The sequence below is a fragment of the Callithrix jacchus genome, chromosome 4 (assembly GCF_049354715.1).
Source record: "Callithrix jacchus isolate 240 chromosome 4, calJac240_pri, whole genome shotgun sequence".
Lineage (NCBI taxonomy): Eukaryota > Metazoa > Chordata > Mammalia > Primates > Cebidae > Callithrix > Callithrix jacchus.
The window spans coordinates 8,467,604-8,493,674 of NC_133505.1; the positions used below are offsets into that span (position 1 = coordinate 8,467,604).

General features: G+C 39.9%; 1 protein-coding gene and 1 long non-coding RNA gene across 16 annotated transcripts in view; one reads left to right on the forward strand and one right to left on the reverse strand.

Annotated features, from left to right (window-relative positions):
- LOC118152744 (uncharacterized) overlaps positions 1 to 26,071 on the forward strand; it is an 89,233-nt gene that overhangs the window by 35,283 nt on the left and 27,879 nt on the right. Inside the window, exon 2 of the transcript XR_013533638.1 lies at positions 11,683 to 11,804. The gene's annotated coding sequence lies outside the window, so the exon portion shown is untranslated. The remainder of the gene's footprint in view (positions 1 to 11,682; positions 11,805 to 26,071) is intronic.
- LOC103792230 (uncharacterized) overlaps positions 1 to 26,071 on the reverse strand; it is a 585,886-nt gene that overhangs the window by 19,863 nt on the left and 539,952 nt on the right. For 12 of the 15 annotated variants that reach the window (XR_013533659.1, XR_013533642.1, XR_013533640.1 and 9 more), the window contains one exon: positions 8,923 to 9,023. This is a non-coding gene — a long non-coding RNA (uncharacterized LOC103792230). Of the gene's footprint in view, positions 1 to 3; positions 9,024 to 26,071 lie in introns of those variants that run through there. The other 3 variants (XR_013533645.1, XR_013533646.1, XR_013533657.1) reach the window with 2 other exon arrangements.

Below are 26,071 nucleotides of genomic sequence, written 5' to 3' on the forward strand. Positions count from 1 at the left end.
AAATGAGAAACTGACAGTAATTAGAAGCCTAAAAGAACATACTTGTGATTTTTTAAACAGTGTATTATATACTATAGAGAAGCCACGCTACCTTTACCTTCTCATTAAGCAAATGGCAACACAGCAGAAATATCGAATGTCTTTGCTTTTGACTAGAATGTGTGTATTCACTATGAAACCGAATTATTTCATGCTGATCAGAAGCCCTGATTGGCAGAATTATACTCTTTGACATGAAAATAACATCCAATTCGTGAATTTGGTTTAGTAAACCCAAACATTTCAATAAAATGCATGCCAGAAAGAAGACAAAGGGTCCTTGATGGTAAAATTCCAGCAGGCAGGAAACCAGTGTCTCCAAGAACCTGTTTTTTTGTTTGTTTGTTTGTTTTGAGTTTCGCTTCTGTTGCCCAGGCTGGAGTGTAGTGGCGCGATCTCAGCTCACTGCAACCTCTGCCTCCTGGGTTCCAGCAATTCTCCTGTCTCAGCCTCCTGAGTAGCTAGGATTACAGGTGCCCACCGCCACACCCAGCTAATTTTTTATATTTGTAGTAGAGACAAGGTTTCACCATCTTGGCCAGCTGGCCAGGCTGGTCTCTTGAACCCGTGACCTCAGGTGATACACCTGCCTCAGCCTCCCAAAGTGCTGGGATTACAGGTGTGAGCTACCACACTTAGCCCTGGCTCCAAGATCCTTTTCATCTCTAAGCCTCAAAGGCTTTTACTTCTTTGCAAGACTTCGGCACACAGCTCAGTGTCAGACACATAGGAGCTGTTCAGTATGTTTTGGATTTAATTGAAGCTGATTAAGCATCGCCACTTAGACACTACACATTATGGAATCCCCCTTAAAATACCATCAGAACTACCTGTCTCCAGCCTCTTAACTCTGGAGGTTTCGCAGCACTTTGCTCACAAATCCTTAAAACAAGAATGTGAAGTAGGAAGATGAAATGTAATATACTGCCCTCTTAATGGGCACTCATTACCAAATAAGGATATATTTTCACCCTCACTTGCTCTTACTTTCTCTTTCTCTGTCAAAACTTTAAACCTAAAGAACAATTCAATTTTATGGAGAGAGGTCAAGTGTTCTTATTCTCCCCAGTCCCACATTTTAAAGCTATCACTTCAAATGCCTGAGTAATTTCTATTAAACTGACCTCTTTAAATAAAAAGCGCCATATAATAAAGTACGACTCCTTTGAGATAAGAGATTCAGTTAAGGATTTTCTGTAAATTGATGTGGGTGCTTTCTAATACCTACCTAAAGCAACAAAACTATAATGGTTGCTAGGTAGAGTTTTGTATCAGAATTACAGATGGAATTAAACAGTTCCAGCTGACTTTTTCAGGAGTAAGATGAAATCGAAGTGGTGCAAAGATTCTTAAAATCAAGAGTGAGCTCCTTGAAGGTTGGATCAGGTCGCAGTTGTATATGAGCTTGGAACGGTAGGCGCTACACAAACACGTGATGAATGAACACGTAAGCCTGGCCGAGGGCACAAAAATAAAAAGAAAGCAGGCATGTTCAGATTTAAGAAAAATGCTAAGTAAGGAATGTTTATTTGCCAAAGAGCACCCCATTCAGCCTCCCAACTCTTCCCTGTATTTGCGTTCTAGTGACCTTAAGTTATCCCCCCAGTAACCTGAATTCCCTAGATTTTCACCATTCAGATCTTTATCTCTTCTAAGACCCCAAACTTGCTAAATATATGCATCTGATTAAAACTAAAACTGGATTAGGTCTTGAAAACCCACTGCTTTGTTATAAATTGTTTAAATGAGATATAAAGCAGGCAACTGGCCGGGTGCAGTGGCTCACACCTGTAATCCCAGCACTTTGGGAGGCCAAGTCGGGCAGATCACAAGGTCAGAAGATCGAGACCATCCTGGTCAACATGGTAAAACCCCGTCCCTAATAAAATATTAAAAAAATTAGTTGGGCATGGTGGTGTACACCTGTAATCCCAGCTAATCGGGAGACTGAGGCAGGGGAATTGCTAGAACCCGGGAGGTGGTGGTTGCAGTGAGCTGAGATCGTGCCACTGTACTCCAGCCTGGAAACAAACCAGGACTCCATCTCAAAAAAAAAAAAAAAAGAAAAGGCAATTACTAAATACAGAAATACTGACTTCATTAGTGACAGGACCTGAAAGGGGACTTCCACTCCTTAGTTAACATCCCTTTCCTCTGCCATTCCACTGTGGCCCGCCAGTGAGCTCATACTACTCATACAACAAAAGCCATATATTTACAGCTTATTAGGGACCTTAAAGATGAGTATCTACTTTCACCAAAGAATTGGGTCTAATTTCGACAGATACTATAATAGTTAATAAGACAAATGAGATTTTCAAACCCTCTCTCCTCACGACGTTGGCTTATAATTCTACCCATGTGTTGCTTCCCTGCTGCCATCTGGAACGCCAAGGGGTTGGTGGCAGTGAATAAGGTGGTGTTTCAATGACCTGTAACTCCTAACTCCACCACTGTCATATAAACCATACTTTTATTTATGGCAGGATAATATTGTGAAATATTAGCCTGTAGTCCTTGATCCTTGCCCCATTTATTCAGCTAAAGCGTTTTTTATTCATTGCCTCAGAGAAGGCATACTGCAGCAGACGGCTAAAAGAAAAAGATAAATGGAGTCAATTCTTGTTTTAAAAAGCATAGTTCTCAAGAAGGAATGGAAAAAAGTAATGGGCAGTGGTCTTGAGAGTGTACTCAGTAAGGAAAGCCGGCCATTTTACTCCCAAACGAGACCGTTTCCCTGCACAGAGGAGCAGAGGGTGGAAAGAAACAGACTTCTGCAGACTTCTGAGAAGCAGCTGGTTAGATCCGGGCATTTGGAATGCATCTTTCTACATTTAAACCTAGTTTTGCTTTTGAGCCTCTGATCCCTGGATCATAACTTCATTCAATTTAGGGATTCTTCCCTTTTCTCTTTTGCATCTGTAGGGGAAAAGAAATAACTACCCATCACTCATCACTAGGTTCATGACTGAGGCCCCTGTAACAAAGGGTGGAATCAACAAGAGAAAAGCGAGAAACTTATTTCAGTTTTACATGGTACAGGAGACTTCATAAGGAAATGAAGACCCACAGAAACAGTGAAACCTGTATTTTTTTATGCTAGGCTTGATGAAGACTTTGATAGTTGTGGGGAAACAGGATTGAACAAAAGGGCATGATCTAATGAGGGGAACTTAGCAAGGCATGTTTTTCAGATTCTTCTCTGTGTGCCTGTGTCTTCAGACTTAAGGATGTGCCTTTTCTCTTGGTCTAGAAATGGCAACTTCCAAATGAGAGCTTTACATTCTTCGTCAGGGAAAGATTAGGAAGGAATTTCTGACAGTCCTAGGTTTTATGACCTGTGTCACATGAAAAGGGCAAGGGGAAAGGTAACATGACCTTCCTGAAACCTCCCTTGCGAAGATTATGACAGTGAGAGAAATCTAACATGATCAACTCCATCTTGCTTCTAATGTCTCAGGCTGGCTGTCTTTGCCCATTTCTGAGTGTAGGCCAAGCTAACTATGGGAGGAATTTAGTTTGTAGTTTAACTTTGAAGCAAGGATGATAATAGCACTTCCCTAAAATGGTTGCTCAAAGGTGGTTACCAAGACGCCTTTATTAGACTAATGAAAAGCCAAAAGATTAGGATTACAGAAGAGGCCTGAGTTCTGATAAAAAGTAGGTTTAGTTTCTGTCGTCTTTTCCTGCTCAGGAGTCATGGGGCCAGAGGTCACATAATTTATAACTTCCCCAATTGTTTCTACAGATAACATCACTATTTTAGGACCTAAGTTTGGTCTTTTGAGATGTTTTTCAGACCAACCCCACCCAGACTCATGACTCATGACTCAACGGGTCCCCTGGCCTCCCATTCAGAGGTGACTTAGCATACAAGGACCATTTTCTACACCCCTATGATTGTATCCTCAACCAATCAGCAGTACCCACCCCCTAATTCCCTGCTCACTGAACTATCCATGAAAAACCCTGACCTCTGAGCCTTCAGGGAGGCTAATTTGAGTGACAACTATGTGGCCAGCCTTCTATTAATTAAACTCTTTCTTAACTGCAATGCCATGGTCTCGGTAAACTGGTTTTGTCTGTGCAGAGGGTAGGAAGAACCCATTGGGCAATTACATTCCTGCTTCTGCTGTTTTCTCAAATTCCTGCAGCTTAAAAAATTGTGGGGTGGCATATCCTGAATGTCATAACATCTAAGTTTTAGGGGATGACACACAGCTAAGGTATCAAGGGTGCGGGGCTGTGAAGGAGCCTGGTCTTCAGTGCACCATGTAGCCACACTAGCATCTTCCTGCACTGGCATGCATCCACACTGGCTGAGATGGGGATGTCCTCTTTTACATGGGTCCTCTGTGCATTGTTTCCTACTGCAGGGCCTTTTTAGTTATTACTCATTCTCAAATATTTTCTGGCCACTTTTGATCATAGGGACAACCTTCCATTTATTCTTAATTTAGTGGATCCTTGGAATACTCTGGGGGACTCTCTGAGACTCCATTTACCTACTGTATCATACCCATGACATTGTGATAGAAGAAAACATATATTTGGTCTTTGTTTCCAGTTCCTAGCACAAGAGCTTCTAAAACCCTTGGAACTGTCTGAGAGATGGGGGTGAGAGGATTATCTTTTGTTATTCATAATAAGCTCCTTTAAATCACATCTGAGTTTGCTAATGGGGTGACTCTCAGTGGGCCCTAGATTGTTTCAAGATGAAGGCTAGTCGCAGAGGAGCCAACCATGTGATCAGAGGGTTGGAATTTAGCTTCACCTTCCCACCCTTTCACCTCTAGCGAGGGAACAGAGGCTGGAGTCTGAGTCAACCACCAACGGCCCGTGATTTAATCAGTCTTAGCTACTTCCTGGAGCCTCCATAAAAACCCCAAATGACAGGGTTCCAAGAGCTTCTGGGTTGGTGAACACATTCAGGTGAGGAGAGGGTGGCATGTCCTAAGAACACATGAAAACTCTAAGCCGTCGGAGGCACAAAAGCAACATGAGGTTTAAACATGGAAAAATAAGTTACATTTCTGGCTCACCTGAGTTGATGTACTGAAGATTTATACCTTTTAGATATTTCAAACTTAAGAGTTGCTTCTGTTTTTCCCATTTGCCTTACATAAAACTATTCTAGTCATCTTGTACTTGAAGTCAAAAACTTCAGGTAGTGTAACTCTAAAGTTAGTAAGTATTAAATGGAAACAAGTAAAACCAATTCATACTGTTTTATTCACTAAAACAATAGTCTTGCAATAACAAAAATACATGGTTTGGCAGGTTTTTTTGGGGGGGTCAAGCGGCTTTTTACATTCATAACATTCCTTTGGTATAAAAATATCTAAGGCCTCATTTTCTCTCAGTCAGTCTATAGAGACCATTCCTTTTCTTTATTAAGTTACAGCTTGTCATGCCATGCTTTTTTCTTATTAAAATATTTTTGTTCTAAAGTTGTTGAGGACAGTAGGATATTTATGCTTTAAAATACGAGGGTGTGCTTGAAATGACAATAAAATGCCTAGACTCAAGCTCCAAGCTTCAACTATTAGGTAAGTTTATTAATATCAGGCAAAAATGAACAGCATTTATATCTACCGTGGGTCAATTCTACGTTAAAACAAAAATGCTACCATATTAGCATGAATATATAGCCCTCCCCAAAAGGCTGGCTGTTAGGATAATGTGCTAAGTATGTTAAAGCAATCCACCCGCCAGGAACGAACACAAATGGCCCAGCATGTGAACTGTAGTCCTCTGTCAAGGTGTTAAAGGGTTATACAATCAGAAAATGCCACTATCCTTTTCCTACATTCAACAAGTTCAAAAACATACAGATGACTGTATTACTATTGCTACATATGGAAAATATCATCAAGAAACAAGCAATAAAAAGCAAAGGACTGCCTAAGTAGATGGAGAAATTAGAACCAACACCCATGGAAGAGTAAAGAAGAGGAAGCTGATTCTTGGGATTTTGCCTTTAATAGGTTTTAACCTTATGTTTATACTTTTATTATCTGAGGTTTTTAAAACCTATTACTTGAGACTTTGAAAGCCCAATATGAAAGTATTGCCAAAACAGTTGAAAAAGAAGGTAAAAAGTGACCAGGAGTCATTTTTCTCATTTTTAAAATAATTAATTAGATGATTAAATCTTGGAGATCTTTTTCTGGATTCTAGATTCTTCCTCCCCACACACCCCTCCCCCCGCTGAGATGGCGTCTCGCTCTGTCACCCAGACTGGAATGCAGTGGTGGTGTGATCTCGGCTCACTGCAACCTTCCCATCCTGGGTTCAAGCTATTCTCCTGCCCTAGCTTCCTGAGTAGGGATTACATGTGTTCACCACCACACCTGGCTAATTTTTGTACTTTTTTTTTTTCAGTTAGAGATGGGGTTTCACCACTCTGGCCAAGCTGGTCGCTAACTCCTGACCTAAGGTGACCCTCCCACCTTGGCCTCCCAAAGTGTCTGGGATCACAGGCCCGGCCTCAAATTTGATGATTCTTTATCACATCCCTGCCCTAATATTATCATCCCATATCTTTCTTCCATCATGTTCTGTGGTAAAGAAGAGCTCCTGGCCCAAATGTGGATAAAACATACTGTGGAAGACTATTCCGTTTCCACCTCGGAAGCCGAGTGGATGCTGAAATACACACAGTGCATAAAAGAGAAGCTCTTTTTAACCACTGTATGTGGCATAATGTGTAACTTTGAATCCAGGTCTTCTTAATTTAGGAAAATAACTGGAGACTTCTAAGGTAGAATGAGATTTTCACTATCTGAGGAGGTGTGGGTTTAGCAGAAGACAGAAGGAAATTCCAGGGCATTAAATTGTGCAGTGAGTAGCAGAAGAAACAGAACCAGGGAGCCCTGACAGACAGGATACACAGTGGCTTTCAGAAACAGGTCACAAGAATCACCTAGTCTGTGACTATCATTGTAAAGATGACAAAACAAATCCAAGAAGTTTATTGTTGAGACTGGAAACACACATTCCTCTAAGAGCAGCAAACCTTCTGTAAAGGGTGAGTCAGTAAATAGATGTGGTGAGCCTGGTGATCTCCGTCACGACGACTCCACTCTGCCGTTACAACCCCAAAACAACCATAAACAACATGTAATGAAGGCACGTTGCCGTGTTTCCGTAAGATTATTTGCAAAATCAGGCTGAGGACCGGATTCAGCCCACCAGCCACACCACATCAACCCCTGCAGTAGAGAATATTACTCTATATCCCTTTTCAGTGTTCCACTCGTCACAATTAGGGAAAGCAAACTATTCTCCTAGTATAAATAAAGTGCTTTTAGTGCTTCTCTAGAATGGCTTGAGATAACCCTTTGCAAAAGTAGGTCTATATTTGCAGAGAATCATCTTTGTTACTTATGCAGAGACTACCTGGGAACAAAGAAAATATGAATAAAACATGAACCAGTCCCGAGATTTTCCCGTTCCTGACTACTGAGCCTGACCACAGTCTTCTCAGTTATATGCTTCACCCACTTTCAGTTATCGGTCACTTACAACCAAGAATCCTAAACAATCAGCTAATCAAATTTCCACGTACCCAACAATTACCACTTCTTTTCCCAGTTAAATTATTTACCCTAATTTCTGTGTTTTATTTTGACTATCTTTAATGCCAGTCCTTCATAAATTTGTTACCTATGTCTCTGTGGGCTTAAGCAGAGATTAACATTTTAAAATCATTTAAATATGTAATCAAATGATACTTTACATTTGTGTAGAAACTTGAAGTGTAAAATACTCTTTTTTTTTTTTGAGACAGAGTCTTACTGTTTCCCAGGCTGGAGTGCAGTAGTGTGATCATGGCTCACTGTAGCCCTGACCTCCCAGGCTCAGGCAATCCTCCCGTCTCAGCCTCCTGAGTAGCTGCAGCCACCAGAATAGGCCACCGTGCCTCATTTTTTTTTCTTTTGTGGTGACAAGGTCTGTGTTGAGCCAGCCTGGTCTCAAATTCCTGGGTTCAAGCAATCCACCCACCTTGGCCTCCTAAAGTGTTGGGATTACATGCATGAGCCACTGCCCAAAAATGTAATCAGCCCTAAAATGGTCTTTAATTGTAAAATTGTATTATAAAAATTAATTATAAATTTATTTCTGACTACAGCATTGTGAGATAAACTGTTCCCATCTTATAAACAGAGATCACTTGATTCTAGAACTCCCTCAAGGCCTCTCATAGCTAATAAATAAGACTAGAACTTGAGTCTTATGAATGTTAGTCTAGTCCTATCTTACCTATATTTCCCTCTTTTGTGTGGACAACAAAATATTCTTCTGTGTCATCTTTTTTTTTTTTTTTTTTTTTTTTGGTCATTTTCTTTTTATCTGTCAGGCAGCCAGCTCTGAGTTACTTACTGCTTCTGTCATCTCTCCACATACCAACTTCCTCACCATGATGACGATACCAGTAATATGGTTTCTTAATAACATGGCTCTGGAAAACCAGATAATGAAGCATGTTGCAGATCACATGTTAAAAAGGTCAAATTCACACTAATTGACAACTCGAGACAGGGTGAGATAGTTTCACACAACAGCTCTGTGGCAGGAATGGGACTCCTTTCTCAACGTCTTCTTGGTTGAGGCTGTGTTGCACTGGCTGAGATTGCTGAAACAGTGGCCTATGCATGGAGATGTAGAATCTGCAGGAATGTTACCGCACTGTGAGTAAGTGAGGATACCCATAAGACTTCCTTAAATACAATGATGGTATATTTTGAGCTCTGAATTTTAGAAAACCTCAGCAAAGATCTACACAGAAATGCAAATATGACACTGGGATTTATTTTTCCCTTGGAAAATGAGGGATCAGTCTTCCAAACTGGCATCATAGAAGGAACTTGGCACACTTACCATTATCTCTTCCAGCTCTACAGTTCAGTGAGTTGCTCCCAGCACTCCACTGTTAGGCCAATTCAACCTCTCTTTCCATATTCATTCCTCTCCTTTGGTTGCTGGAAGAAGAATGAATTTTTTACTTTCATGAAAACAATTTAATTTTAGCATTCCTAGGTCTTAAGACTTGAGTTATCTGGGTCTCAAGAGTTTAATTATTTGGCAAAGTGCTTTGAAATTTACCTCTCCATTTGATTAGACCTGGGGGAACCAGTTTTTTTGCTCATGAATCCAGAACACTCCTGTTCCAGAATTCCAGGATATTGTGGTAGGTAGATGCTAGGTGTATTTTTTTTTTTTTTTGATGGCATTTTGCTCTTGTTACCCAGGCTGGAGTGCAATGGCGCGATCTCAGCTCACTGCAACCTCCGCCTCCTGGGTTCAGGCAATTCTCCTGCCTCAGCGTCCTGAGTAGCTGGGATTACAGGCACGCGCCACCATGCCCAGCTAATTTTTTGTATTTTTAGTAGAGACGGGGTTTCACCATGTTGACCAGGATGGTCTCGATCTCTTGACCTCGTGATCCACCCGCCTCGGCCTCCCAAAGTGCTGGGATTACAGGCGTGAGCCACCGCGCCCGGCTGCTAGGTGTATTTTTTCATGTGGTCCTTCAGTGATCATTGTCATCGTCGTTGTCATCATCATAGTTAATAGCAACTGATATGTTGAGATGTTACTATTCTCTAATATTCAGACCCCATTTGATTGTCAAAATAAGGGTCCAGTTCAGAAACACACACTGCAATTAGTTAGCCTGTCTCTCCAGATGCCTTCATTAGTTCATTAGTCTTTTCCTGGCTTTCAAATCTCTGAGACTTTTGAAAATTACCAGCCAGTTACTCTGTAGAACATGCCTCAGTTTGGCTCTATTGTGCTTTCTCATAATGAGATGCAGATGATACATCGGACAGGAATATCATAGATGTTTCTCATTGCATTCTATCAGGTGGGTGACAAGCAATTTTGATTTATGCTGTCACTGATGATGTTCACTTTGATCACTCAGTTCAGGTGGCATCTGCCATGTTTCTCCATTCAAAATGTCTTCACTTTCCCCTTTGTGATTAGTAAATATTTTGTGGGGAATACATTTGAAAGTATGTAAATACCTCATTCATTCCAATTTTTCAGTTTACTCTGATCACGATGGACTTAAGGTTTTGTATTTTAATGAGTTATAATATATTACTATCATTTATTTTGATGGTCAGATTATTCCCAATTTGGCCTGTGGGAGCTGCTTCAAGATGAATTTTGTGCCCTTTTGACATGTCTCCATCATTTTTTTAAAGCACTCCTTACTTTCTGTCACAAAATGCTCGGTATTCTACTCCCTCTATACAAACTCTGAAAACTGGTCATTTTCCCAAAGAAAACTCTCTTTTTGGTAAAGACTGGTATTTAGAAGCCAAGATACAGGTTCTAAGCGTGCTAGCTGGTATTATAGTAGATATCCTTCCAGCCTATTTCAGTCAACAGAGCTAGGTATTATAATATACACATATACCCACATACATTTACATCTCCATGTATTAATATATCTTTTTATTAAAAATTGTAACTTCACACCAGTATCTTCAATTCCTTAATTTTCTCTTTTTTATATTTGTAATTTGCTTCTATGACAGAATCTTGGCTTCTCTTAGCATCAAAATACTTACTACCCAATTTGATCAGTCTACCATATGTAACAAGTCTCTCATCTCGCCTCCTTACCCCACTTGGGGTCTGACATTTATGTTGGGTGACCTGTAGCATGGATGTTCTCCTATCCTGCATGAGCATTCATGCCCCACAAGAAACCACCCTTCACAGGGATGCCATTCTCATTCTTCTTGATCTCTGAAACCACCTGATGAGTCACCTCATTTCACCTGGTAGTGTGTTGAACAGTGGCACATCGAAACACATGTCCACCCAAAACCTCAAAATGTGCCTTTATTTAGAATAAGAGTCTTTGCAAACATAACCAAGATAAGAATTTGAAGATGAGGTCATCCTGGATGAGGGAGGCTCTATATCCAATAGCAAGTGTTCTTAGGAGAGTCAGACACACAGAGAACCCCACATGAAAGCAGAAGCAGAGACTGAAGTGACGTGCCTACAAGCCACGGAGCTCTAAGGGTTGCCAGTGTCCCCCGGAAGCAAGGAGACACATTTCTCCCTTGGAGTCTTCTAAAGAAGTCAAGCCTGCCCATACTTTGATTTTGGCCTTCTGGCCTCTAGAACTGTGAAAGAATAAATTTCTGTTGAATGAATGTCATCAGGTTTAGCATAATTAGTTACAACAGCTCTGGGAAATTAATACAGAGTTTGGTAGCAGGAGTTAGCACTTGGACAAATATTTTTGGGGTCTGTATTCCAACCCACTTTACATCTAGACACCTGCTTTGCCCAGCTTGTACTCCAAAACCCCACACCAGCCTGCCCCCACATGGGAACATCCTCCTCACCCTGCCAAGACTCAGACACCCCTTGCCTTGGCAGGGGTCTGTCCCCTACCAGTACTTACCCTCTTGGGTCTGACGTGGTTCTGAGCCACCACAACTCCCCCCTCCTCCCTGCTGCACATTCCTGCCTTGCCCTCCCATTTCATGGCTTTAGAATGGAATTTCAGACTTAGCAAAGGAAGGGAGGAGGATTCCATTAACATTTAACCTTAATGTAAATTAAGTTTCATGATAAACAGTATTATTACCTTTTTTTTTTTTTTTACAGACAAGGTCTTGCTCTGTTACCCAGACTGGAACGCAGTGGTGCATTCATAGTTCACCGCAGCCTCGAAATCCTCGTCCTAAGTGATCCTCCAGCCCTGGCCTCCCCACGTGCTGGGATTACAGGTATGAGCCCTACCATGCATAGCTTTTTTTATCTTCTTTACAAAACAAAAGTACAAGCTCTTTCTAAGATAAAGTGAAAAGTGTCAAAATTATCCCCATTTCCTAAAGTAAGGAAAAAATATATAGTGCTTCTGGCAGAGAAAGGTAAAAATTATTTTATAAAATAGCTATCTGTCTTATTTTCAATATAGCTGCTCTTCATTTGATCTAGGAAAATATGACATTTTAGAACAATAAATGTCCTCATAAGACCCATGTACTGAATTGAGTTCTTCAGAGATAATGGCTTCAGAGGTTGTCTCTCTCTCTTGAAGCTTCTGGGATTTTCTGGCATCTTCAAAAGAAATGCCAAGATACAATAAATATACCAACAGGATAAAACACAAGTTTGTTGTAAAGCCATAAACAAACCGTGATTATCGCAGGAGGTTCTCAGGGTTATGTTATTATACTCTAACAATGAAGTCATTAATTAAAACACTCCACAAGTTCAGGGTTATTAAAAGGACATCAGAAAGCCCTGAAACAAGGGGACAAAATGGAAAATAGAGCTTATTCCAGTCTCACTGTTTCCAACAGAACATTTTGGGAAAGCTCTGAGCGTTAGCTGAAAGGCAGGGGGAAAAAAAGACTGGAAAACTCTTTCCTGAAGTTTATTTTTTAAAAGTTCTATCTGTTTTTCTTTACATCTGTTGTGGCTGCTGTTCCCACAGATAAGTCACCGTCCAGTGCCAGGATGCAACAAAGTTTATGGGTCTCTTTTGTTATGTAGCACTGAACTACAGAGAAAGTGTTATTGCACATTTGCTGCTTTGAATTTCCCCAGATTGTTTAACAATTCTGTGCTTCTGTGACTTGAAAGGCAGGCCAGAAACCTGAGGCCACACTTCTCAGCTCCAGATCGAACATGACATTACAAACCAACAGCGTTTGACAATTTGGCTTGTTCTTTGAAAGCTATCAGACTGTGCCATGACCAAGATGCAGAAAAAAATGACAGTCTTTGTTAGGCAACGTTTGTAAAAACGTAGTTCCCATTATGCATTGGCAAGTGTTAGCTAGAATTAGCGATTATTAATATTAATGAAATCGGTATGTAAAGGATGCAAGAGGGACTTGAATTCATTGGGGGATAACTCAGTACTCTACCCTGTGTTCCATTGTGCTGCAGAGAGAATATCTGTGATGTGAAATCACACATCAGCTGTCTGTTTGCACTTACTGACTCGCCATTTCTTGCCGGTTTTGTAGTGCTAGAGAAAATTTAAAGTACAGCAGTCGATATAATCATTTCTCAAGTGGACCTATTCATCTCTCATCAAAAAGAAAAGACATAATGAGAGAAGAGCATTTTTCTGTGTTTGAATGACATTGAACACTATGGGAGATATAAGGATACTGAGCCCTAAAGTCTATAATGTTGCCTGCCGTGTTTTGACAATACCAACTTTAACCTGTAGGACAATTTACAGTACAAGCCCGTGTATTTGGTAGTGCGTCGAGCACTTCTTCTTTACCAGCAGCTTTGAGCTGTGGCAATATGTAAACATTGATATTTATGATTATGGCTGGTTGCAAGATGCTACTGCACATTCTCAAACAAAGTTTCCATTTTGTCAGGCAGTTTTCATATTTATTATTTGTACTCTAGTGCTTTGAAACACTGGTAATCCACATGTATAGTAATCCTGGCCTTTCAACTGTATTGGTGTGTCAGGATTTCATGGCCTGATGAGTGACTCTTCTTGGATATCCCACTATTTCTTCAGGGGTAATTATACTATATTTTGCATGTTTGTAATAAATACGTGGATATAATAAACATGAATAATTACACATAATAGAAGCATATCACCTGTATACACTGCAGCGACATCCTGGGTGTCAGCGTATTCATGAATATCATATATAGAGTATATTGTCTCATTTAATTGTAGCAATTAATTGCTATTTAAATGGCATGATTGTAAAAATGAGGCAGAAGGCTTTGTGACTTGCCAAAGATCACATGTCTAATTAATGAAGTCATACAGGCAAGACTCAACCTGGATTCTACCAGCATTCAAAGCTCTATTCTTTTTTTTTTTTTTGAGACGGAGTTTAGCTCCTGTTACCCAGACTGGAGTGCAATGGCACGATCTCGGCTCACCGCAACCTCCGCCTTCTGGGTTCAAGCAGTTCTCCTGCCTCACCCTCCCGAGTAGCTGGGATTACAGGCACACGCCACCATGCCCAGCTAATTTTTGTATTTTTAGTAGAGATGGGGTTTTACCATGTTGACCAGGATGGTCTTGATCTCTTGACCTGGGGATCCACCTGCCTCGGCCTCCCAAAGTGCTGGGATTATAGGTGTGAGCCACCATGCCCGACCTCAAAGTTCTGTTCACTCCAATAGACCACATATCTCACTACACCTGCCACCCTTCTAATTTCTGAACCAGAGATTTTCAGAATAATCAACTTTCCCTTCTTTATTCACATATTCAGTTTGTAGCCAAGGCATCATATTTTCTTTTTCTCAGCTTAGTTATCCCCATTCCCCAGGCCTACTGTTGCCCTCCTTATTTCATGAGGTTAGATTACTACAGAAGCCTTCTAATCCAGGCTTCTTGCCTCTAAACTCCATTCTGCTTACTGGACACATCTTAAAGCAGTGTCCACCATGCCATTCCTCAGTAATCTGATTATCTAGGGAGGTAGTTGTAAAAAACAAAAACAACCATACTTTCTCTTGAGAAATGCATTTAACACTATAGCCTCGTAGACCCAGTAAACGTGTGTCTGTGCACACGCAGCTGATCCTCAGTATTTACAAATACTATATTCGCAAATTCACCTGCTTGCTACACTTGATTTGCCGCTCCCAAATCCATGCTCAAAGCATGTTTGTTCAGTCACAGACAAGTGTAGAGTGATGAAAATATGAGTGCCTGACATACGTGTTCCCAGCTGAGGCTGAGAAAGGTAATGACATACGTGTTCCCAGCTGAGGCTGAGAAAGGTAATGACATACGTGTTCCCAGCTGAGGCTGAGAAAGGTAATGACATACGTGTTCCCAGCTGAGGCTGAGAAAGGTAATGACATACGTGTTCCCAGCTGAGGCTGAGAAAGGTAATGCTCTGCCTTCTTGTTTCAGCTCAAACTGTAAACAAGTATCCTTTTCGTGGCCTATTTAATGTCACATTTTGTACATTTTTGTGCTTTTTAAAATTGGTGATTTCCTGTTGAAAATGGCCCCACGCTTAGTGCTAGAGTGGCAACTACAGTGTTCCTCACAACAAGAAGGCTGGGATGTACCTTAGGGAGAAAAATACTTGTGTCTGAGGACCTTCATTCAGGCATGAGTGATGGTGCTTTTAGCCTGGAGTTGAATGTTAGGGAACCAACAATATAAAATGAGGCGTCTCCACCCAGAAACACTCACAAAATAAGGTTATGTATTCATCTGTTGATGAGCATTTTCTGACCAGAGGAACAAAGAAACCTAATCCTGCGTTTACCCAGGAGCAGTGGTTTAGTAATTAGCGATTCAGTGTTGCTGGTGACTTTATACAACAGGAATTGACTGTGTATACTAAAACAAGTGTTTCCCAAAAACCCTTATTAACGGCAAGACGCATTTCTAGTTTCTGTTTTACTCTATCCTAGTTCATGTAAACAGGTACACTGGTTGTGATCCAGTACAATAATTTTACAGCCTACTAAGGAGTCAAGATCCAAAGTGAAAAGTCTACTAGACTAGGACCTACTATTAGAAGATAAAATTATTTTTAAATTGGCTTTCAAGGCTCTCCATGATACTGCTTTATTCTACATATCTAATCTTTCCCACGCCTTCTCCCTTGCTGGTCCTGTCAGTCTGGCCAGACTTGGGAGATGGGTGAGGGGATCAGAAGGCCCCCCATAAACTGCTGTTAAGACCTGGTTGAGCCTTCTTGAGCCCTGGAGTCCAGTGTCCCATGTCAGGAAGGATCTGTAGTACAGGAAGGTCCAGGGTAGGGACAGAGAGTGGCCTCCCAGGCTCACCAAGTAACTGCAATTTTGTGATGGAGACCAGGATTGGTCACATGGCAAGATGCATGCTGAATGTCATTTCTAATGCTCCATGCTAATGCTGAGTTCAGCTGTGTTGGGGGTTGGGCTGTGCTTATATGCCCATCATGAAAAGTGTCCCTACTTGCTCCTTCTTGTTGAACTAAGACCAAAGCTGTAAAATGGCAACTCAAAACCTACTTATTCATTTATTTAAAAAATAAAACCTTAGTGGTAGAAGACCAAGGCCATGTTGGTTTTCTACCACTTTTCTGAAATCCCTTGAGATGAATTATTTCCAGTTGTAAACTCCCCCTCTAGATTAGATGAGGAGATTTTTGATGGCTGATGTTTATTTTCCTAACAATCTGGTTAAAACACCAGCCAAATAGGTTGGGTTCAAATCACTCCACCACCGCAAACAGTAATGTGACTGAGGATGAGGTAAACACTGCGAACTCAGTACATTCTCAGCTATAAAACAGAGATAAGACATTAACTACCTCACGGGTTCTGGGGGAGGTCAAGGAGGTGACGCTTCAAAGAAGGATAGGGAAAAGGAATGGCTTGGTACATTCTGTTATTATTACCCTAATCATTATTGGTATCACCATGGTGCCAAACACAACATAGGCACATAATAACTTTGTTTGTAACTACATTGTGAAACCACTTGAAATCAATTGGAAGCGTCTCTGCTGTTAGTCAGCACAGGACAATTTTTCAGGTATCTTTGGACTGACACAGTTACCCCCTCTTTTTTACACATAGTTCTCAAGAATAAGGATAGAATATGTTAAGAATGCAACATCTTAAGATAGGGAGAAACCAGCCTGAACAGCCTAGGCTCTGTTCTTTTTTTTTTTTTTTTTTTGAGACGGAGTTTCACTGTTGTTACCCAGGCTGGAGTGCAATGGCGCGATCTCGGCTCACCGCAACCTCCGCCTCCTGGGTTCAAGCAATTCTCCTGCCTCAGCCTCCCGAGTAGCTGGGATTACAGGCACGCGCCACCATGCCCAGCTAATTTTTGTATTTTTAGTAGAGACGGGGTTTCACCTTGTTGACCAGGATGGTCTCGATCTCTCGACCTCGTGATCCACCCGCCTCGGCCTCCCAAAGTGCTGGGATTACAGGCGTGAGCCACCGCGCCCGACCCAGCTGTGTTCTAATCGCTTGTAGAAACAGTATGTCCTTTAACACATTAGCACAGTGAATCATGTTATGCTGGGGTATAAAACTTAGGGTGGACTGCTTTCGCGGGACCCTCCACTTCAGTGCAAATGGGGCACATGCGGATGAAACCCCATCTGCCAAGCTAGCTTTCTTGAGGCGCTTATGAATCATAGGCTTCTGTCATCCTATCTGTAAGTAACACATTGACTTCATGTAACTTGTGTGGGGGAGTGTTCTATCTCACTGGATTAAGACAAGTTGGTAATCAGTACACAGTGACACTGTGCTGTGGCCTGGTCATCTTATTGCTGTTTGCGTGGTCTTTTCTAAGGTAGTTCTCTTTTGGCATAAGACCAAAGAATTGGGGACCACTGTTGAAGGAGTCACTTTACCAAACCTTACTGTGTGACGAGAATTGCATGAGATTTTATAAACATATTTCTCAGCTTACATTCAGTTTCTGAGATGTAAACGGCATTATTTTGTAAGTAAAGAAGTTGCGGCTCCAGACAAGTAAATGGCTGAAGGTCACACATCTTGCTGTTATAATAAGCCGTATATTCAAAGAAGAGTGGAGAAGAAGGTCGTGTATTTTTCTTTCCTTCCAGGTTTCAGCATTACTTTGGTGTAACTAGCCTATCTAACTTTCTTTTGCCTTCCCAGACGTTTTAGCACTGCTCTACTGTAGTTAGAAATAGTAGAAAAGTGCAGTCGTTTTGCACAGGAAGGAACCCTAGGACATATCTGCAGGAGAAAGTTTTTTCCCATGAAAGCCACACTATAAACCTGGAAGAGGAGAGTGTTCTACTAAATGCACAGATGTCAAGCAAGGGAGACAAGAACATGAAAAGGCAGTGAAATATAACACCATAAAACACAGTAGTTCTCCAGTAATTGACATCAAAGAAATGAAAATTTTTAAATTGCCTGAAAAAAATTTTTAAATAATAACTTTAAGGAAACTCAGAGACACACAAAGGAATATAAAAAAGACAGTTGAATACAAATGAAAAAAACAATTCATTATTTGAATGAGAAATTGTACAAAATGTTAGGTATCAAAAAATGAAAATGGCACTAGAAAAGTGCCAAGTCAGAGATAAGACTGAAAACAAAGAAGAGTTTGTATATGGCTTTATATAACTAAGAGGTAATGAAATTCACATCTTTCAAGATTTAATGTGAGGAGCAGAGCCTGAGCTGATTCAAGCCATGATTTACCAGCCCCTCACTTTCCCAAACCATGGACCAGCCCAGCATCTTACCCTGTAGAGGAGCAGAGCCCAAGTAGGTGGAATAGCCATGCAAACCTCTATAGTCTAAGCCACTGAGGCACACACAGCCATTGCTGATGTTGATAGCTGAGAAAAACTGTACGGAGACTACACTACTGTACCCACCCACAGAAAAGCCAGTGCACCCTACCCAACTGACACCCTAGGACGTTTCTGCAGGAGAAAGTTTTTTCCATGAAAGCCACACTATAAAACTAGAAGAGGTGACTTTACATTAAATGCACAGATATCAAGCAAGGGAGACAGAACATGAAAAAGGAGTGAAATTACTAAGTAATTCTCCAGTAATTGACCTCAAAGAAATGAAAATTTTAAATTACATGAAAAAAATTCAAAATAATAACTTTAAGAAAAGGCAGAGACACACAAATGAATACAAAAAAAGACAATTCAATGAAAATGAAAAAAATTAATAATTTGAATGAGAAATTCAACAAAAAGATAGGTATCAAAAATGAAAAAAGTAGTATTGGAGCTGAAGGATTTACTAAATAGAAAAACATCATTGAGAGCTTCAACAACACCATTACATAAAGCAGTAGAAAGAATCTCTGACCATGAAGAGATGCCTTTTGAAATATTCCAGTTGAACAAGAAAAAATAATAAAGTCTGTTGAACTTATTAAATACCATTAAACAAACAAATGATTGCATTATGGCAGTTCCAGAAGAGGAAGAGAGGGGTAAAGCCATTGAAAATTTATTTAATAAAATAATAGCTAAAAGGCTTCCAAGTCTTGGGAGAGAAATGTACAGCCAGATGAACAACGACCTTCAACCCAAAAAGTTTTCTCTAAGGGATATTATAGTCAAACCACCAAAAGTAAAAGAATTCTAAAAACAACCAGAAAAAAGTGTCAAGTCATATAGGGAAAATTCCCATTAGACTAAAAGCAGATTTCTCAGCAGACCAGGAAAAAAAGCCATAAAAACCAGGAGAGTATGGGATGATATATTCAAAGTGCTGAAAGAAAATAAACTATCAGAGAAGAATACTATGCCCAGCAAAGTTATCTCTGAGAAATAAAGGAGAAATAGTCTTTCCCAGACAACCAAAACCTCAGGAAATTCCTCACCAGTAGACCAGCCTTAGAAGAAATGCTTAAGGAAGTACTTCAACTGGAAGTGAAAGAACAACCACCATCATGTAAACACATGAAGATATAAAACTCACCGGTAGAACAGATACGCAAATGAGAAAGAAAGTAATCAAATCCTATCACTATGAAATGAAACAGAAAACTGCAAAGATCAACAATAAAAGAAGAAATAAAGGATATTAAAAAAAGCCTAACAAAATGACCACAGTAAGTCCTTACCTATCAACAATAACTGTGAATGAAAATGGATTAAATTCCCCACTTAAAAAAATGTAGACTGGCTGAATTAGTGAACAAATAAGATGCAACTATATGCAGCCAACAAGAAACTCATCTCAGGATGATGATGGTCTCATAAAATGATTTGGGAAGGATTCCCTCTCTTTTGGATTATTTGGAATAGTTTCAGAAGGAATGGTACCAGCTCCTCTTTGTGTGTCTGGTAGAATTTGGCTGTGAACCCATCTGGACCTGGCCTTTTTTTGTGTGGTAGGCTCTTAATTTCTGCCTCAACTTCAGATCTTGTTATTGGTCTATTCAGGGTTTTGACTTCTTCCTGGTTTAGGCTTGGGAGGGTGTAAGTGTCCAGGAATTTATCCATTTCTTCCAGGTTTACTAGTTTATGTGCATAGAGTTGTTTGTAATATTCTCTGACGATGGTTTGAATTTCTGTGGAATCTGTGGTGATATCCCCTCTATCATTTTTTATTGCATCTATTTGGTTATTCTCTCTTTTCTTTTTTATTAATCTGGCTAGTGGTCTATTTTGTTGATCTTTTCGAAAAACCAGCTCTTGGATTATTAATTTTTTGAAGGGTTTTTTTGTGTCTCTGTCTCCTTCAGTTCTGCTCTGATCTTAGTTATTTCTTGTTTTCTGCTAGGTTTTGAGTTTTTTTTATCTTGCTCCTCTAGCTCTTTCAATTTTGACAATAGGATGTCAATTTTGGATCTCTCCTTGCTTCTCACGTGGGCACTTATTGCTATATATTTTCCTCTAGAGCCTGCTTTAAATGTGTCCCAGAGATTCTGGTATGTTGTGTCTTCGTTCTTGTTGGTTTCGAAGAACATCTTTATTTATGCCTTCATTTCATTGTTTATCCAGTCAACATTCAAGAGCCAGTTGTTCAGTTTCCATGAAGCTGTGTGGTTCTGAGTTAGTTTCTGAATTCTGAGTTCTAACTTGATTGCACTGTGGTCTGAGAGACTGTTTGTTATGATTTCCGTTCTTTTGCATTTGCTGAGGAGTGATTTACTTCCAATTATGTGGCCAATTTTAAACTAGATGTGATGCGATGCTGAGAAGAATGTATATTCTGTGAATTTGGGGTGGAGAGTTCTGTAAATGTCTATTAGGTTTGCTTGTTCCAGGTATGAGTTCAAGTCCTGGATGTCCTTGCTAATTTTCTGTCTGGTTGATCTGTCTAATATTGACAATGGGGTGTTAAATTCTCCTACTATTATTGTGTGGGAGTCTAAGTCTCTTTGTAAGTCATTAAGAACTTGCCTTATGTATCTGGGTGCTCCTGTATTGGGTGTGTATATATTTAGGATCGTTAGCTCTTCTTGTTGCGTCAATCCTTTTACCATTATGTAATGTCCTTCTTTGTCTCTTTTGATCTTTGTTGCTTTAAAGTCTATTTTATCAGAGATGAGAACTGCAACTCTTGCTTTTTTTTTTTTTTTTGCTCTCCATTTGCTTGGTAAATCTTCCTCCATCCCTTTATTTTGAGCCTTTGTGAATCCTTGCATGTGAGATGGGTTTCCTGGATACAGGACACTGATGGGTTTTGGCTTTTTATCCAGTTTGCCAGTCTGTGTCTTTTGATTGGGGCAGAAATGTAAGATTTTTTTAGTCAGGGTTCCCAAACAGAAAAAATATAAACTAATAAAACAGGTTTATTTAAAGAAGCAATTATTTGTATTATCAAATTATACATACAAAGATTATATAATGTACAGTCATAAATATAAATAAATTAATCCAAAAGTTAATCCAAAAATCCAAGAAACTAACAAAATGAAATTATTTTGAGTCCTTAAAAAACTTATCTAAGTTTAATAAAGAGGGAAACAACAGACACTGGGCTCTACTTGAGGGTAGGGAATGGGAGGAGGGCGAGGAGCAGAAAAGATACTTACTGGGTACGGGGCTTAATACCTGGATGATGAAAAAATATGTATAACGAACCCCTGTCACACATGTTTACCTATGTAACAAACCTTCACATGTAGTCCCAAACCTAAAATAAAAGTGAAAAAAATAAATAAATAAAAAGAAACTCATCTCACCTATAAAGACACTATGGACTGAAGGTGAAGAAATAGAAAAAGATGATCCAAGCAAATGGAAACCAAAACAAGCAAGAGTAGCTATGTTTCTATCAGATAAATTAGACTCTAAGTAAAAAACTCACGAGAGAAAAGGAAGGTCATTACATAATGATAAAGGCATCAATTCAGCAAGGGGACGTAAGTCCAAGTATACATGCCCCGAACCGGAGCACTCAGTTATAGAAATCAAATGCTGTTAGATTTAAAGAGAGAGAAACCTCACCACAGTCACAGCTGGGGTCTTCAACACCCCACTCTCAGCAAGCATATCATCTACATAGAAAATCAACAAAGAAATAGCAGATTTACATTGCACTACAGGACCACTGTTACATGGCAGTGTTAGGCCCAACAGGACCTAACAGACATTTACAGAACATTTCATTCAACAGAGGCAGAATACACCTTTTTCTCATCAGAACATAGAACATTTATACCATATGCTAGGTCACAAAATAAGCCTTAACAACATTTTTAAAACTGAATTCATATCAAGTATTTTTTTCTGACTACACTAGAATTCAACAAGAGGAACTTTGGAAACTATAAAAATACATGGAAATTAAACAGTGTCTTCCTGAAAGATCAATAGGTCAAGGAAGAAACTAAGAAGGAAATATAAACAATTCTTTAAACAAATGAAAACAGAAATAATATATGAACACCTACAGTGTACAGCAAAAGCAGTACTAAAAGAGAACTTTATAGCAATGAGTGCCCACATCAAAAAGGAGCAAAATTTCAAATAAACAGCCTAACAGTACACCTGAGGGAAATACAAAAGCAAGAATAAACCAAGCCCAAAATTAATAGAAGAAAAGAAAAAAGATCAAAATAGAAATAAATGAAACAGATAAAAAAATACATAAGATCAACAAAATAAACAGCAGGTTTTTTGAAATGCCTAGAAGACAATCTAGGCAATACCATCTTGGACATAGGAATAGGCAAAGATTTTATGACAAGGACACTAAAAGCAATCACAACCAAAGCAAAATTATACAAATGGGATCGAATTAAACTTCAGAGCTTCTGCATAGCAGAGGAAACTATCAACAGTGTAAACAGATGACCTACAGAATGGGAGAAAGTATTTGCAAACTATGCATCTGACCAAAGTCTAATATCTAGCATCTAAAAATAACTTCCATTTCCAAGAGAAAAACAACTCCATTAAAAAGTGGGCAAAGGACATGAACGGACACTTCAAAAGAAGACATACATTTAGCCAAAAAGAGCATGAAAAACAGCTCAGTATCACTGATCATTAGAGAAATGCAAATCCAAACCGCAATGAGATATGATCTCACAGTTAGAATGGCTAGTATTAAAATGTCAAGAAATAGATGCTGGAGAGGTTGCAGAGAAAAGGGAACACAATACGCTGTTTGTGGGAACATAAGTTAGTTCTACTGTGGAAAGCAGTATGGTGATTCCTCAAGTTAAAAGCAGAATGAGCGTTCAGCTAAGCAATCCCATTACCGGCTATATGCCCAGAGGAATATAAATCATTCTACCGGAAGAACACATGCATGTGAATGTTCACTGCAGCAGTGTTCATGATCCAAAGCACAGAATCAACCTAAATGCTCATCAATGACAGACTGGCTAAAGAAAATGTGGTACAGATATACCATGGAAAATTATGCAGCCATGGAAAAGAACAAGATCATGTATTTTGCAAAAACGTGGATGAGCTGCAGGATATCATCCTTAGCATCCTAATGCAGAAGAGAAAACCAAATACCATATGTTCTTACTTTTTTTATTTTTATTTTTTTGAGACGGAGTTTCGCTCTTGTTACCCAGGCTGGAGTGCAATGGCGCGATCTCGGCTCACCGCAACCTCTTCCTTCTGGGTTCAGGCAATTCTCCTGCCTCAGCCTCCTGAGTAGCTGGGATTACAGGCACGTGCCACCATGCCCATCTAATTTTTTTTTTTTTTTTTGTATTTTTAGTAGAGACGGGGTTTCACCATGTTGACCAGGATGGTTTCTATCTTTTGACCTCATGATCCAGCCGCCTCATCCTCCCAAAGTGCTGGGATTACAGGCTTGAGCCACCGCGCCCGGCCTTGTTCTCACTTTTATAAGTGGGAGGTAAATGATGAGAACTTATGAACACAAAGAAAAAACCAACAGACACTGGGGTCTACTTGAGGGTGGAGAGTGCAAAAAGGGAGAGGTGCAGCAAAGATAACTGTTCAGTACTGGGCTTAATACATGGGTGATGAAATAATGTGTACAGCAAACCCCATGACACAAGTTTACCTATGTAACAAACCTTCACACGTAGCCCCGAACCTAAAAGTTAAAATTTTAAAAAATAAATAGGCCAGGCGAGGTGGTTCACACCTGTAAATCCAGTACTTTGAGAGGCTGAGGCAAGTGAAACTCCATCTCTACTAAGAATATTGATACAAAAATTAGCTGAGTGTGGTGGCACAAACCTGTAATCCCAGCTACTTGGGAGGCTGAGGCATAAGAATTGCTTGAACCCAGGGGGTGGAGATTTCAGTGAGCCAAGATTGTACCACTGCACTCCAACACGGGCAACAGAGTGAGACACTGTCTCTCAAATAGTTAATTAGTTAAAATAAAATAAACTGAACACATCACAATATAGATTGGATGTTTAACTTCAGAAATATCTCACGTTGAAAAGTGCCTAATGTTGAAGGTGGGGCCTGGTGGGAGTGTCTGGGTGATGAGAGAATATCCCCCATGGCTTGGTACTGTTCTCAAGTGAATGAGTTCTCCTGAAATCTTATTGCTTAGAAGTGTGTGGCATCTCCCCCATCTCTCTCTTGCTCCCCTTTCAAATTCCACCATGATTATAAGCTTCCTGAGGCCACCCCAGAAACTGGTCAGCTGCCAGCACCATGCTTTCTGTAAATCCTGCAGAACCATATGTCAATTCAACCTTTTTTGTTATAAATTACCCAGCCTGCAGTGTTTCTTCATAGCAGTGCAAGAATCGACTTGCACATATCATGAGCTAGATTAAGAAGAAAAAAGACATAAATAAAATAGAAACAGAAAAGAAGACTGTATAACTGATGCCACAGAAATTCAAAGGGCCATTAGGGACTATTTTGAACAACTATACACCAACAAATTGAAAATCCTAGAGGAAATGGATAAAGTCCTGGATATATACAACCTACCAAAAATAGACCAATAATGAAAAATGAGATTGAGTCAGTAATTAAAAAATAAATAAATAAATAAAAACCTCCTATGGGACAGATGGCTTCACTGCTAAATTCTACCAAACATTTAGAGAACTAATACCAACTTTTATGAAACTACTCCAAAAAAATATATGGGGAGTGAATTGTTCCAAATTCATTCCATAAGACCAGCATTACCCTAATAGGAAAACCAGATAAGGACATAAGAGCAACAAACTATGAGCCAATATCCCTGATAAACATAGATGCAAAAATTCTCAACAAGATATTAGCAAACTGAATTCAACAGCACATCAGAAAGTTCATACACCATGATTAAGTGAGAGTTATCCCACAAATGCAAGTATAGTTCAATATATATCTATACACAGTTTGTGTATGTTGACCCGCTATAAAGATACTACCTGAGACAGGGTAATCTATGAAGGAAAAAGGTTTAATTGACTCACAGTTCTGCATGGCTGGGGAGGCCTCAAGAAACTTAAAATCATGGTGGAAGGCAAAGGGGAAACAAGACATGTCTTACATGACAAGAGGAGAGAGGGAGAGGGAGACCGAAAGAAGTGGGGAACTTCTAAACACATTTAAAGCATCAGATCTTCTGCGAAATCCCTCGCTATCAGGAGAACAGTATGGCAGAAACTGCCCCCATGATCCAGTCACCTCCCACCAGGCTCTTCCCTCGAAGTCTAGGGATTACAGTTCCATTTGAGATTCGAATCAGAATACTGAGCCAAACATTTTCATTCTGCAACTGACCCCACCAAAATTTCATGTCCTTTTAACACTGCAAAATCAATCAGACCTTCCCTACAGTCCTCCAAAGTCTTAACTTATTCAAACCTTAACGAAAAAGTTCAAGTCAAAAGTCGTATCCAAGACAAGGAAAATTCCTTCTGCCTGTGAGCCTGTAAAATCAAAAACAAGTTATTTACTTCTAAGATACAATGGGGGAACAGGCATTGGGTAAATGATCCAATTTCAAATAAGAGAAATTGGCCAAAACAAAGGGTCTATAGAACCCGTGCAAGTCTAAAAGGCAGTTATTCAATCTTAAAGCTCCAAAATAATCTCCTTTGACTCCATGTCTCACATCCAGGGCATGCTGACAAAACAGATGTGCTCCCAAGGCCTTGGGCAGC